A 15,633-nucleotide genomic window follows, 5' to 3' on the forward strand; every position below is an offset into this window, starting at 1 on the left:
CATCTCAAACAACTGTGTTTTTTTGAAGCATGCTAACAATATCCTAATTTTTGATATATGCCAAATTCAGAATTCTTCCATTGCTGGATTGACAGTATGGGAGGAGAGATCCTGGCCAAGACAGAGGAAGCCTCTAAAGCTCCTCCAACTACAGAAGCAGAGGAACCAAAAGAAGAAGCAGCTTAAGAAAATGTGTCTGAGGAAAGTGAAGAGAGTGAAATTAAACTGGAGAATACTGGTGTTGTAGAAGCTGATGAAGATATTAACCAAAAGTTTGTGAATGAAACCCTGGAAATTACAGATGAAATGATTGAACTGGGAAATGACAAACACAATGGCTAGCAGAGATCACAAAAAGCTATTGAATTATTGATCGTTGCTATTCAGAACAACCCAACATCAGTTAACCAGTATGCTAAGGGGACCTCTGTTTTTATCAAAATGTTAAAAACTAATGCTGCAATCAAAGATTGTGAGAAAGCCATTCTACTCAACCCAGACTCAACACAACCTTATAAATGGTGTGGCAAATCCCACAGTTTGTTGGGAACAGGCTTACCAAAATCTTTCTACTGCTTATAAATTTAACTATGATGACATTGCTTACAAAATGTTACAAGAGGTCCCCCCAAACACCAAGAAGATCCAAGAACACAGGCATAAGTATGAATTGAAATGTGTAATGAAAGAAATGAAACAACTGAAAGAAAGAATTCATAAAGACAGGGAGGAATACGTAAAGGCTAATGGTCAGTCTGGATCAAGTGGCTCAGGTGCTTCTACTGGAGGTGGGTTTGGCATGCCTGGTGGTTTCCTTGGTTTTCCAGGAGCTGGTGGTCCAGGTAGTGGACGAGGTGGTATCAATGTATCTCAACTACTCAGTGACTCTGATATTTGTCTGGTACCTCAAGATCCAGAAATAGCTGCAGCATTTCAAGACGTCGGTTCCAATCCATCCAACATACGTAGATATTAAAATAATCTTAAAGTTCAAAAGTGATTAACAAACTTGCTGCTAAATTCGGTGCCCCTAATCCTCCTCAGGGGGTCAGTTTCTAAGACAGTATCAAGCAGCTTGCATGTTTATCCTCCTCATTTAGCTTGCAGTTGCATTTGAGCTGTAATATTGATTGATATTTCCTGCAAGTGAGTGAACTGTTGTGGTTCTGTTGCAAACATTTTACTCCACTGAAGCTGTCAAAATATATATATATATATATATATATATATGTGTGTGTGTGTGTGTGTGTGTGTGTGTGTGTGTGTGTGTGTGTGTGTGTGTGTGTGTGTGTAGATAGATAGATACATGCATACATACATACATACATACATACATACATACATACATACATACATACATACATACATGCACACATACATACAAACACACACACACAATGATTTTGAAATGGAAAAAGAATGGGTAGGGAGAGACAGACAGACAGACAGATAGACAGACAAATAGAGAATGTGTGCATATCCTGAAATATTACATTGATCATTTTTATTGAGTCCAGATGGAAATAAGATTGATCAATTGTGACAGGAGATCTAAAAATCTCTGAACAGTTTATGGTTTCTTATCCATTTCTCAATCATCATCAGTAACAGTGTATATCCCCGCCTCACTTCTACAATAAGCTGACAATATCGGAACTGTGCATGTCCTGCTATAGATAATAACTGAGTGATGTCTATGTTTTGATGTCTGTACTTTAAGTTGTGGAAGTTACATAGATGAAGATGATAGAAAAATTTAAGAAATATTTTGATGATAATTTGAAGCCTTTTGATATACTCTGATATTTATTAATAAATGGTTCTACCTCCAAAATTTGAGCAAAAACCTTCATATCAACCATATTTGTATATCTAAGATAATTGTAATATATTAGATGTATATTTATTTTATTTCATTTTATAACATTACGATTGATGAACGATGCTATGTATATTTGTCCCTATTACTTTAACCCTTTGATGACAAACCCTGTTAATAATCTACTCTGAAGAAGACAGCCATTTTTGTGACATACAAAACTACTACTACTACTACTACTACTACTACTACTACTATTTATTGTTGTTATTACTGACTGAATTCTGTAAACATACTTTGAATCTGATTTGATTACATTTATTTTTAAAGAGACTAGCTTTTTCATGATTCTAGCACAAAAATGATGAGCCAATATGATCAACCTTGGAAAGTTGACAAATTCTGAAGCAGAACAAACACATGTCTAAAGTATTACACTACCAGCTTATAAGATAGTAGTAGTAGTAGTAGTAGTAGTAGTATAGTAGTAGTAGTAGTAGTAGTAGTGGTGGTGGTAGTTGTGGTGGTGGTGGCAGCGGCAGCGGCGGCGGTGGCAGCAGCAGCAGCAGCAGCAGCAGCAGCAGCAGCAGCAGCAGCAGCAGCAGCAGTAGTAGTAGTAGTAGTAGTAGTAGTAGTAGTAGTGTAGTAGTAGTAGTAGTAGTGGTGGTGGTGGTAGTTGTGGTGGTGGTGGCAGCGGCAGCGGCGGCGGTGGCAGCAGCAGCAGCAGCAGCAGCAGCAGCAGCAGCAGCAGTAGTAGTAGTAGAGTAGTAGTAGTAGTAGTAGTAGTAGTAGAGTAGTAGTAGTAGTAGTTGTCATTGTTGTTTAACTGAGGATCAACCCTAGAGGTACAGACTTATGGCACATAAGATCGGTTGCAGTCTGCAAAAGCATAATTTGTTTTTATTTTTATCCCAACACCAGTGATTCAGCTGTGATCATCTTGTCTTTCTTTCAGGTCTAATGTATCTAGATCTAGATTATCTAATATGCCCTACCTTTTTGAAAAAATAGTGAAATGTGATATGTACTAGATTTAACTGCTGCCTTTAGCATATATATAGCAACTCTGCCCAGAGTCTACTTAGCATCCCTGTGCCTCATAGGGATTTATATAATTTTATAATTTTGCAAAAACAACTAATTTAATAGATTTTGAAATTTAGCTTGTCATATGTTATACATATTAGAACCAAATACCTTAAGGTATTTATTGAGCACAGCCATTCTGTGGAGCTTGCAGAATCAGTAGCATGCTGGGCAAAATGCTTAGCGACATTTTGTCTGTCTTTATGTTCTGAGTTCAAATTCTGCCACGGTCCACTTTGCCTATTGTCCTTTTGGGGGCCTACAAAATAAGTACCAGTCAAACACTGGGATCAGTATAATCAACTTACACCCTCCCTACAACTAGCTGGCCTTGTGCCAAAATTTGAGACCATTAATTGCAGCCATTCTCTCTAATTTCTGTTTCCATTACCTTATCATCATACAGCACCCCTAGGTACTTGTATTTTATCATATGCTATCTAATACCATCATATTTTATCTTTCAATCTCTCTATGCAATAAAAACTGCAGACTTATTTATCTCAAACTGCATACCTCTGTCCTTGCTAAGTATTCTTACTATTTGTACAAGAGAATCCAAGGATTTTCTTTCATTCCTTAGTGTATAGTTAGTGTATAGCAAGTGATATATTTTCACTCTAGTTTCAACAAGCTCATAAGCAGGTTTGGAATTTTTCAGTATACTGGTCAGAGGAATTACCACAATCATGAAAAGTAATGGAGAGAGCAAGTCTCTTTGAAATATACCCCTCTATATTTTCACACTTCTGCATATCAATTTTACTCCTCATGATCTTATCCTTTTTTTTTTTAAATACTGTTAGTCCTTTCATTGACTTTGAGCATCTTCTGGCACTCCATGTGCTACATTTCACAGTGTAACAACTTTTTTTTGTGTGTGTGTGTTTAATCAGTAAATGTTATTTCCTATTTGCTTCTATCTAGAAATCAAAGAAAATGACTACTATTTCCTTCAAACTATGCTTTTGTGACCTGGACATCAATGTTTCCAAACTGGCCTATTTCCCACTACATTTCAGACACTGAGTTGCTGAAGCAGAAATATCATTATAGCAAATATTCTGCTCAATACCACAGATTTGCTTGTCAGCTGCTTGACCTTAACCACTTAGTGACAGACAATATGTGCATCTCTGATCATAAGCAGGAGTAGTGGGGGAGTATCATAGCCATGTGTTGAGAGGGATTCTTTGGGGTTTGGATAAATGTAAAAAAAGCAATGTTTGAAGGAAATATTAGCCATTTTTCATTCTTTCTAGGGGTAAGCATATAGGAAATAACAGTTGCTACCCAATAACAAAAATTGTGTTACACAGTGTTATCATATGCTTTCTTATAGTCTATCCAGTTAAGAGCTAAGTTCTCTCTTATTTGTTCTTCCCTTACTAGCATACTATCAAATACAACAGATCAAGCAGTTCTCTTTGACTTCATTTTGCATCTCTTTTGCTCTTCTAGTAATAGACCCTCTTTTGCCAGAAAGTCATAAAATTCTTCTGTTGTGTAGCTAGTTAATAATTTCCAGATACAGTTAGGGAGATAGATTAACAGAATTTTTTGAACACATTGTACATAACGCCTTGTAGGTTTTTTTGTCTTGTTATTTTGTTTGTTTTTTTAGTTATGGCTCTTTATGTTCTGAGATCAAATCTTGTCATGATCAACTTCACCTTTCATCTTCTGGAGAGTGATAAAATATAGTACTGTGGTTGATGTAATCAAAAAATCCCTTTGCCACATATTTGTGGCCTTGTGCCTATGCTAAAAATTATTATTATTATTATTATTATTATTATTATTATTATTATTATTATCATCATTATTATTATTATTATCATCATTCAGTAGTTTTATTTTTATAACGTGCTTTCACTTCACTACCGAGAACAGCTCTGTGTGCCTTGGGTATGTGCTGTGATTTGTTGTGATGCTCTGATGGTTACTGTATTGAAAGTATTCTGCATAGGATGTGCAGTGCCTAGTAGTGCAATTTTCTGTATGTTATATGTGTTTGTAAGTCCTGGTGTTTTTGTTATGTATTTGTCTGAATATTTTTTTATCATGCCTAATGCACCTATTATTTTTTTTTTATTTTTTTTTTTTTTGTACTTGTTTCAGTCATTTGACTGCGGCCATGCTGGAGCACCGCCTTTAGAGTGGTGAAAGAGTACAGCAGGGAACACCACCATCCCCTGCCGGAGCCTCGTGGAGCTTTTAGGTGTTTTCGCTCAATAAACACACACAACGCCCGGTCTGGGAATCAAAACCGCGATCCTCCGACCGCAAGTCCGCTGCCCTAACCACTGGGCCATTGCGCTGTCCGCTGCCCTAACCACTGGGCCATTATGATAGGAATTGTTTCTGTTTTTAGATTCCACATTCTAGTTACCTCTATTTCCAGGTCTTTCTATTTTGAAAGTTTCTCCATTTCTTTTAGAGACACGTTGTCATCTGCTGGTATTGATACATCAATTAGAAAGCATTTTTTTCTTCATGATATCTGACAACTATATCTGGTCTGTTGGCCTTAATTTCTCTATCTGTGTGTATTGGCATATCCCAGAGTATGGTTGCTTTCTCGTTTTCTGTAACCTTTTCTGGTGTGTGCCTATACCATCTTTTTTCTGTTGTTATTCCATAATGTTGGCATAGCTTCCAGTGTATGTAGGTCCCAACTCTGTCGTGTCTGTGAATATATTCCTTCTTAGCCAGGACTGGGCAGCCAGAGATAATATGATTTATTGTTTCTTGTCCATCTCCACATATTCTGCAGTTACTTGTAATATTTCTTTTCATTACATGTTTTTGGTAATTCCTGGTGGGGCGGCTTTGGTCTTGTGCTGTAATTAAAAATCCCTCTGTCTCTGCTTTGAGTCCTGAGCTTCTCAACCACTGCTGGGATTTTTCTTTGTCTATTTCTTTTGCATTTAATTTAGTCCAGTACTTGCAATGAAGGGGCTTTTCTTGCCATCGTTTTATCAAGGTCCGTTGCTGTTCTACTTTTAGTTTTGATTTCATTTGCTTTATAGCTTTTGTTGTGTTTTCTTCTTCTTCTTTTCCTTCTTCTTCATATTTGTTAGGTGGTATGATTTCTTGTTTGTATTTGTCAACTTCCTTAAATACTGAGAACAATTTTTTGTTTTGCTCATGTTTTGCCGCTATTTGTATCAGTTTTCCTTGCTTCTGAAGTAGGTAGTTTTGCAGTCCTATGGTGGTTATTTTGTAGTAGTTTTCCAGCTTTATAAGGCCTTTGCCACCTTCTATACGTTGTATATATAGCCTTTCTATATCAAATTTTGAGTGATGTATCCTAGATCCTGTCATTATTTTTCTTGTTTTCCTATCTATTTTGGTTAGTTCATTTAGCATCCAGTTAAGGATATTGTAGCTGTAACTTATAACTGGGACGGCTAAAGTGTTAATAACCTATTATCTTGTTTTTAGCATTGAGCTCTGTTTTTAGTATTGATCTAACTCGTCTATAGTATTCTTTCTTTATTTTCTCTTTCATTTGTGTGTGTTGTGTCTTATCTAGTTCATGGATTCCTAAACATTTGTAGGTTTGGCTTTGGTCTAATTCTCTTATTTCATTGGCTGTTGCTACTCTTAACTAGTTTTCCTCTTCTCAGGGTTACTTTGGCGCATTTTTCTAATCTAAATTTCATATCTATTTCTTTGGTGAATTCATGAACTGTCTTTAGTAGTGTTCCAGCTGTTTGTCATTTGTAGCGTATAGTTTTAGGTCATCCATATATAAAAGGTGGCTGATCGTTTTGCCGTAACATTTATATCCGCATCCAGTTCTATTTAGCATATCAGATAGAGGTGACAGTGCCAAGCAGAAAAGGAATATTCCTCTTCTAATGGGGATGGCTTTGGTTTTCACGAGTCCCTCTTTTGTTTGGAGCTGTAGCACTGTTTGCCATTTATTCATAGTGTCCTATGTATTTTATAATTGTTGGTGCTACTTTGTTAATGGCTAGTGTTTCGAGGATCCATGTGTGGGGGATGCTATCAAACGCCTTTCTGTAGTCAATCCAGGCTTTACTGAGGCCTTTCTTCTTTCTGTGGCTGTCTTCAGTTATGGCTTTATTGATCATTAGTTGATCTTTACAGCCATATGAGCCTTTGCGGCATCCTTTCTGCTCTTCTGGAAACAGGTTGTTTCATCCAGGTGCTTGTTTAATCTTTGTGATATTACTGCAGTGAATGCTTTGTACATTGTAGGGAGACATGCTATAGGTTTGTAGTTTTCTGGTTTTGTTGTCTCATTGGATTTGGGAATTAAGATGGTTTTCCCCTTTGTGAGCCATTCAGGCATTGTCTCTGGCTCTGCCAGTATGTTGTTAAAGTTTTCAGCCAGCTTTTTGTGCATTCCTGTCAGATATTTCAACCAGAAGTTGGGGATCTTGTCATACCCAGGTGCCTTCAGTTGCTTAGTCTTTGCAATGCCTGGGTGACCTCTTCAGTTGTTATGGGGGTCCAAAGTTGCTCAGATGCTGAGTTTGTTGTTTTAATACTCCTTTTTTTTTTTTGGTTGTTCTTTCGACGACCATATTTCTTTCCAGAATTCTTCCATTTCTTCTGCCGTTGGTGCTGCAGTGATGTCTATTTTATTTTTGCCAAGTTCTTGTTAGAACTTTTTGGGGTTGGAGTTGAACTGTTTGTTTTGTTCAAAGAAACGTTGGCGTTTCTCATACCAGCGGATCCTTTGTGCTTTGGCAAGGATATCTTGCTTTAGCTTTTCTTTTATCTCAGGTAAATCTTTTTCTGTGATGTTATATTTGCACAGTATTTTTGTTTTCTTTTTGTTGCTTAGTAGCGTTGATTGTATACTGATTTCATTAAGAATCAACAGATCTTTTCTCATTTTTTGTATTTTTTAATGTTATTTATCCACAGGGTTTGTTTGGGTGGTGGTGCTCCTGTTTGGATGGGTTTGAGGGAGTATCCAGCTTCTTTTGTGGCTGCAGTGGCTGCCGCATATACTAAGTCATTTAGCTCAGTGATATCGTTATTTGTTTCAGTGGCTATTAGTTCTGTGATGGCTAGGTTCATGCTGTTTATAATTGATGTTGCTTTTTTGTCTATTTTGATTTTTGGGAGGTATGGTCGGTGGTCTATTTTGAGATGTGTTTTTCGGTTCTTTGATTATTCTACTTTTTATAGTATCATAATCATTAGGCTCCCCTTCGTTGTTTCCAGGTTTTAGATTTGTGTCGCTTTCTTTCTCATTCATATGTTTGTCTGTTGTGTTTTGGCTTGCTGCTTGTCGTGCATTATTATGCATCCTTACGGTCTGGGTTTGTTGTTTTTTGTTTACATCATTTTTGTTGGAAATGTTATGTTTGTCTTCGTGTTTATATTATTTGGCATTGTTGTGTGGCTTCTATCTACATTTTCCTGATGTATTTTTTCTTTTAAATGTTCTATTTCTATTTCTGATATTTTTTTTGCATTGAGAATATATCTTCGTACATTAGCTAGTTTATTAGGGTTCATTGCTGTATCGAAGTCTTTGTTTATGATATTTTTCTTCCATATTTTAGATGTATATGTTGTTGTGTTTTCGTTCTTTGGGTAGAGCACTGCTGTAAAGTAAGTGTGTAGGATTGAAATGTATGCTTTTTTGGTTTTATTTGCAGGACGTGAGGAACAACGTCCAGCCCATTATTTTGACGGTCGTCATTTTCGTAGGGTACCAGTCCGTTCATTTCTGTTGTCACATTGTTTTGCATGTGTAGTTTTTTGTACTTTTTGTGTAACAAATTTAAAGTACGTACTTCCCAATTGTTATTTTTGGGTTGAATAATACCAGTATTATTTAATTTATTCGTAGTTTTTTTGTACATGGTGTTTGGGGCCGGAGATGATCTGTTGTTGATGGATCATAATGTATCAAGCATGTTTACATGGTTGGAGATAATATCGAGTTAAAATACATCATTTCGTTTGGAAAATAGCAATAAATTTCAACGAGTATTACTTACTCAGATATAGTCCAATCCTTTGTCAGTTATTTTTTGGCTCCATGCGATGTCTTTGTTTCCGATGTTTGTGGATAGATTTCGGAACACTGTTTTATCGCTCTCACATGTTAAACGTCCCCCGGTGTTCTTCCCTGTTAAACGTCCCCCGGTGTTATTATTATTATTATTATTATTATTATTATCATCATTATTATTATTATTATTATCATCATTATTATTATTATTATTATTAATATTATTATTCATATACACTTAACAAATTAGACTGTTAGAAATGAAAAGAATCCTAACATTAGGCTACAAGTTGCCTTAGATGCCATGAAACCTATTAGGTTACAGCAAGTAACCCTCCTCAGTATCCTAGCTGTCTCTTATAGCACTGTTTTCTGCAGCTGTACTAAACTGGGTTTTATGCCTATTTCCTCTATCCATCTGATCAGATCTTTGGAGATAGTTCCCAAAGATCTATTGGGATACATTTTACCTGCACTCTCCATAGTCTCTGTAATTCAATATCTAGGTCCTGATACTTTCTTATCTTTTTCTATACTTCTCATGCAAATTTTTTCATCATTTGGGACTGTAAAGTCAATTATCAGGCACTCTCTATTCACTTTATCTACTACTACCAAATCAGGACTTCTAGGTTTTATTATTCTATTACTCTGAATGTTAAAGTCCTACAACATCTTGTATTTCTTACATTCTAGTACTTTACTAGGTTCATGTCCATACCATTTATCAGTATGTTCAAATCCTAGCTTTCTACATAGCTCCCAGTGGATTATTCTCCCTAGATTATCATGTCTTTTCTTGCATTCTTTCTGTGCCAGCATCCTACATTCACTTACTGTATGAGTAACGCTTTCCTCTTTTGATCTGTATAATCTACATTGGGAATCTACTTGGTTTTTGTCTATCTTGGCATTTATCCAATTAATCCTTAATGCTTGGTCTTGTGCAGCTACTAACAAACTTTTTGTCTCTCTCTTCAGCTTTCCTTTCTGCAACCATAACCATGTCTCACTACTACTATTTGCTGAAACTATCTTTGGGAATCTACCATGCAATGCCTTCTCCTGCCAGTCAGATAATTTCTGTCCTTTTTTCTGGTTTTTAATTTCATTTGGTGTTTTGTTTTCCCTGTCTTGCTGCAACTCTAGCAGCTTTCAATAAATTTTCTTCACTATTACTTACATAGGAGTTTATATCTACTCTAGCTAACTCCACACAGTTTTTATTATCATTATCCTTATTATTATTATATTCTGATGAGTCGATTTTACCTTTCAATAAAATAAGTACCAGTTGAGCACTGGCGTCAATGTAATCAACTTGCCCCTTCCCTGAAATTGCTGGCCTTGTGCCAATATTTGAAACCATTATTATTATTATTATTATTACTACTACTACTACTACTACTACTACTACTACTACTACTACTATTAAAGCAGTTAGCTAGCAGAACCAGCAACACACTGGATGAAATGTTTAGCAGCATTTTGTCTGTCTTTTACATTCAAAGTTCAAATTCCACTGAGGTCAACTTTGCCTTTCATCATGTTGGGGTCAATAAAATAAGCACCAGTTGAGCACTAGGGTCAATGTAATTGATTTACTCACTCTCCAAAGTTGCTGACCTGATACCAAAAATTTGAAAGTAGTGGGATCAATATAATCAACTGTCTCCCTCTCCTAAAATTTCAGGCTTTGCACCTATAGTAGTAAAGATTATTATTATTGTTGTTACTATTATCTGTTTTTGACTGTTTCATGCAAAATTCTATTATACTATCAGGTGTACTTTGTGTTCCAGAGGCATGTACAAGCTTGACTTTTGAAGTTGTGATATGGTGTTTTGCTTTGTTTTGAGGTTTATTTTATTGTATCTCATGTTCCTTTTGTTCACTGTGTAGAATACAATTTCTACTGTAACCAAAAGGCCTCAAATCTCCTTGCCACTTAATTATTTCTAGTTAGACTTTTAATGTTTGGTACATTGAAAATATTAACTTTAATTCAACTATCTATCATCGTTCTTGTTTGGGTAATTCCTCAAAGAATCAATGAAGTACATTATTCAATTATTCAAATTTCAAGGCTCTCTCTCTCTCTCTCTCTCACTCGTTCCCTCTCTCTCACTTACTCCCCTCTCTCCCTCTTCCCCTTTTCTCTCTCTATCTATCTATTTGTTTTATATATATATATATATATATATCAATCTTTTGCTCTCATTCTGTGCTCTTCTCTTTTGACGGTTGACCACAAGCATAACATTTCTCTTGGATGTTATGTGGGAATTCTCCATTCCACATTCTCATACATCATCATCACCAGCTCAAGACTAGGTCAATGTCAAGGGCTTCCAGGCTTTCTCATCTGAATTTGAATCAGTCTGGCATCGTTGACTTTGGCACAGATGAATGAATGAATGAAAGCTCTTTCCTTGGAAACTATGTATTTGACTAAGAGCACAAGTAAATTGATAAATGAAGATAATTAATATAAATAAATTTTCTCAATGCATTAAAAATGTATTTCACTCTTTCCTCCTTTTCTTGTTCTTCTCTACTACTGCTCTTTGCCCTTCTTCTCTTCCATATTTTCTTTTCTCTCTGGTGTTCCTCACACATACCCTTCTGTTCTGTTTTCCTTCTCTTCTTCCAAGTATCACTCCAATTCCTCCTCCTTCTAAAACTTCCATTCACCAATATCATTCACCATTCATCAACATCATCATCAACCTATTCTGTCTCTTTGTGTTTCTCCCTCTACTCCTCCCTTCTCTCCTGTTTCACGACTTCTTGCTCTTCCTCTTCGTACTACACTTGCTCTTCATTTTCTATGTCTTATCAATATCATTTTCCCTTCTTGTTCTAGCCTTTCTTCCTCATCTTCTTTCCCTCCTATCTCTCTATTCTACTTTCCACAATGCAGCTTCTTCTCCTCTTCTCCTCCTACTTCTTCTCCTCTCCTCCTCCAACTTCTCCTCATCTACTTCTCACCCTTTTCTCTAACATTCTTCTCCATTTCTGTTCCATTCTAGACTTTACTCTATTTTCTTCCTTACTTCTCTCCTTTTACTTTTACTCTAACATTCCCTTTCACCTCCTTTCTTCCACCTTCTTCTCTTCCTCTCTTCCTTCTATGTGTTTCTAACAATATTATGATTTCACGTCTGGGAATTGTCCACACTTCAAGTAATTCTGTTTTGTTTCTCCGAATCCATTTCCTTGCCACTTGTCCCTATGGAATCTGTGTTGCTTGTAACAACATGTTCATTTGTCATCTCCACCATATATTGTAAAATCATCATCCATCAATCAACAAGGGAACCTCAACAAATTCACTCAGCCTGCTAGAAAGAGTGACCAAATTTCCATTAGATACTCTTGTAATGGATGTGTTGAATAATGTAGAGCAAGATACATTATCTTCATTGTTCACCATCGTTTTCCAATGTCCATATTCACACAATGTCAAAGAGACAGTAACAAATAAACTTCTGTACTTGGCTTTTGTTGACTAGGAGAAAGCCTTTGACAGGGTCCCTGCTCCCTCAATTGGTGGTCAATGCAGAAGCTAGGTATTGATGAGTGATTGGTGAGAGCAGTACAAACCATGTACAGGGATGTTATCAGTAAGGTGAAATCGGCAATGAGATAGCAATGAATTTAGTGTACAAGTAATTCACCAAGGGTCAGTTTTCTATCCCTTTTCATTTATCATAATCTCCTGGGCCATAACAGAGGAATTTAAAACAGGCTACCTTTGGGAGCTCCTCTTTGCTGATGACCTTGTTCTTATTGCTGAAACACTACCAGAACTAGAGAAGAAATTTCAGGTGTGGAAGCAAGGTTTGGAATCAATGGGCCTTAGAATGAATTTAGCAAAGACTGAAGTCTTAGTAAGTTGGAAAACAGACAAATGACAAGTCCCTTTAGAGAGATAGCCCTCTTCAATACATAGAAAATGTGTGGGTAGAAATTTCACAATGTGTACCCAGTGCAAGCTATAAGCACATAAGAGGTGCAGCAATATCACAGGAAGGTTAAGAGAGAAAGTAATCTTTGTGTGTGACAGATGTGAATGTATCATAAACACTAAGAATAAACAGAGAATAGACTTCCCCAAATTCCTGGAGGGATCCATATATGTAGTAGATAGCTTCTATTAGCTAGTCTAACAAGTTTGCATTGGAGGAGGAAGTTCTGAAAGTGTAGTTACGAGAATAAGAACGGGCTGGGCAAAGTTCAGAGAGCTTCTACCTTTGTTGGTAACAAAGAGCCTCTCCTTCAGACTGAAAAGCATATTATATGATACCTGTGTACATACAGCTATGTTGTATGGCAGTGAAACATGGATTGTGACTGCCAAGGGTGTGTGCAAGCTTGAAAGAAATGAAGCCAGCATACTCCACTGGATGGGTAATGTCAGTGTGCATATACGACAGTGTGTAAATGATTTAAGAGAAAAACTGGGTATGAGAGGCCTCAGATGTTGTGGGCAAGAGAGAAAACTGTGCTTGTATGGTCATGTGATGTGTATGGATGAGGACAGCTGCATAAAGAAGAGTCAATATCTAATTGCGAAGGGAACCTGTGGAAGGAGTAGATGCAAGAAGATGTAGGATGAGGTGGTGAGAAAGGATTTCCAGAATTGGGCTTCACTGAGGAAATGACAAGAGACCAAGACTTATGGTGATTTGCTGTGCTTGAGAAGACACATCATGCTAAATAAAATTATGACTATTCATGCATACAGGAAAGTCCTTTACAGCCCATGCTGGTACCACGCAAAATGCATTTGTGCCGACACAATGTAAAAGCACCTATGCTTTTACACCCAAGAAGCACCCAAGACACTCTGTAAGGTGATTGGCATCAGGAGGAGCATCTAACTGTAGAAAACATGCCAAACAGACAAATGAAGCCTGAGCAGTTCTCTGGCTGGCTTGCTCCTGTCAAACCATCCAATCTATACTAGCATGGAAAACAGACATTAAATGATGATCATGATGATGATGATATATCCTCAATAATACTCTCCCTCACAGTTGAGAGATTTTTGTCTTGCAAGGTACATGGTGACCCTGTCAGTACTGGTGCTACATAAAAGTACCAAGTACACTCTGTAAGGTGGTTGGCATTAGGAAGGGCATACAGCTGTACAAACCAAATCAAAACAGACAATGGAGTCTGCTACAGTTCCAGCCTTGCAAGCTCCTGTCAAACCGTTCGACCCATGCCAGCACGGAAAATAAATTCTAAATGATGATAATATACATGACAGTCTCCTTTCTGTTTATATCTACCAAATTCTTCACAAGGCTTTGGTAAACCTAGGGCTTTGTCAGTACATAGTGAAGAGTGGCCATTGCAGGAATTCTTTCAGTCAGGCTCCTCTGTCTTTAACAAACTGACCTTGGGCTAAACAACAACACTGATCCCATGCACACACACACACACACACACACACAAACACACAGAGGAAAATTAGTGATTGTCATAGTAATTTGTATCTGCATTCTGTGGTCTGATTCAGTATTTTGGTAAAATGCTCTTAGCATTCATAAAAATGAAGATAAAAGGAAACCTCTTGAAATGTCTACAGGGGACAAAGTGGATTATATTATAATTTGGGGTGTTTGCGTGAAACAAATCAAATAAGACACTTGTTGTGGCTCTGGGCAGATCAAAGAAGTCAAATGAAGATGTTGTGAGATACACTCTAAGAACATTTGTCCCCCACCCCCACCTGTACAAATATGATTGTGCAATAGGGAAAAATATGATTATCTACCAGCCAAAACTACACTGCAGACCTATTCTTTCTACACTCACATGAAATGGGAAACAAAATATAAGTATTGAAACAGTCGGTTGTGAAGAAGAAGAAGATGAAGAAGAAGAAGAGTAGTAGTAGTAGTAGTAGTAGTAGTAGTAGTAGTAGTAGTAGTAGTAGTAGTAGTAGTAGTAGTAGTAGTAGTACTTGCAGGTGTAGGGGGAGAGAGAAATAGTTGCTATGGTGGTGATGGTGGTGGTGGTTGCAGTGGCATAGACGACAGCAGCGGTGAAAGTGGAGGTAGCAGCAGTAGTGGCGTCAGCAGCAGTGGTGACAGAGGTGGCAGCAGAGGGAGTAGACCTAGAACAGCTACGGCAGTGCCACTGGCAACAACGGTTGCAACAGTAGCAGTGCTGAAAATAGTGATAGCAGCTGCAGCAGCAGCAGCCGAGACAGTGGCAACAGCGGAGAAAGCAGTGGCAGCAGTGGCAGCAACGACAGCAGCAATGGCAGTAGTAACAGCAAGAAGAAGAAGAAGAAGAAGAAGAAGAAGAAGAAGAAGAGGGAAGGAGGAGAAAGGAGAGAGAAGAAAGAAGATGGAAGAAGGGGAAAAGAGAAAAGAGGAGAAGATAGGATAGAAGGGGTGAGGAGAAAAAATGGTGGTGGTGGTGGTGGTGGTGGTAGTGGTGGTAGTAGTAGTAGTAGTAGTAGTATAGTAGTAGTAGTAGTAGTTAGGAGGAGGAAGTTAATTATGAAGATAGTGCAGGGATAATGAGAGCAAGGGTAGTGATAATGATGATAATGATTGTTGTGGTGGTGGTGGTGGTGGTGGTACTGCTGCTGCTGCTGATGATGATGGTGATGGTGGTGATGATGGTAATGAATTTGGGAAGACATTTCCTTCACTTTATGATACTGTTTGATGTAACTACCTGATTATTTTTTCATTGC

The 15,633-nt window shown here is 37.3% G+C and overlaps 1 pseudogene; it reads left to right on the forward strand.

Moving 5' to 3' along the window:
• Positions 1 to 1,173, forward strand: part of LOC115226606 — a 2,081-nt pseudogene extending 908 nt beyond the window's left edge.
• Positions 1,174 to 15,633: the final 14,460 nt, after the last annotated feature.

Source organism: Octopus sinensis, linkage group LG2, assembly GCF_006345805.1.
Source record: "Octopus sinensis linkage group LG2, ASM634580v1, whole genome shotgun sequence".
Lineage (NCBI taxonomy): Eukaryota > Metazoa > Mollusca > Cephalopoda > Octopoda > Octopodidae > Octopus > Octopus sinensis.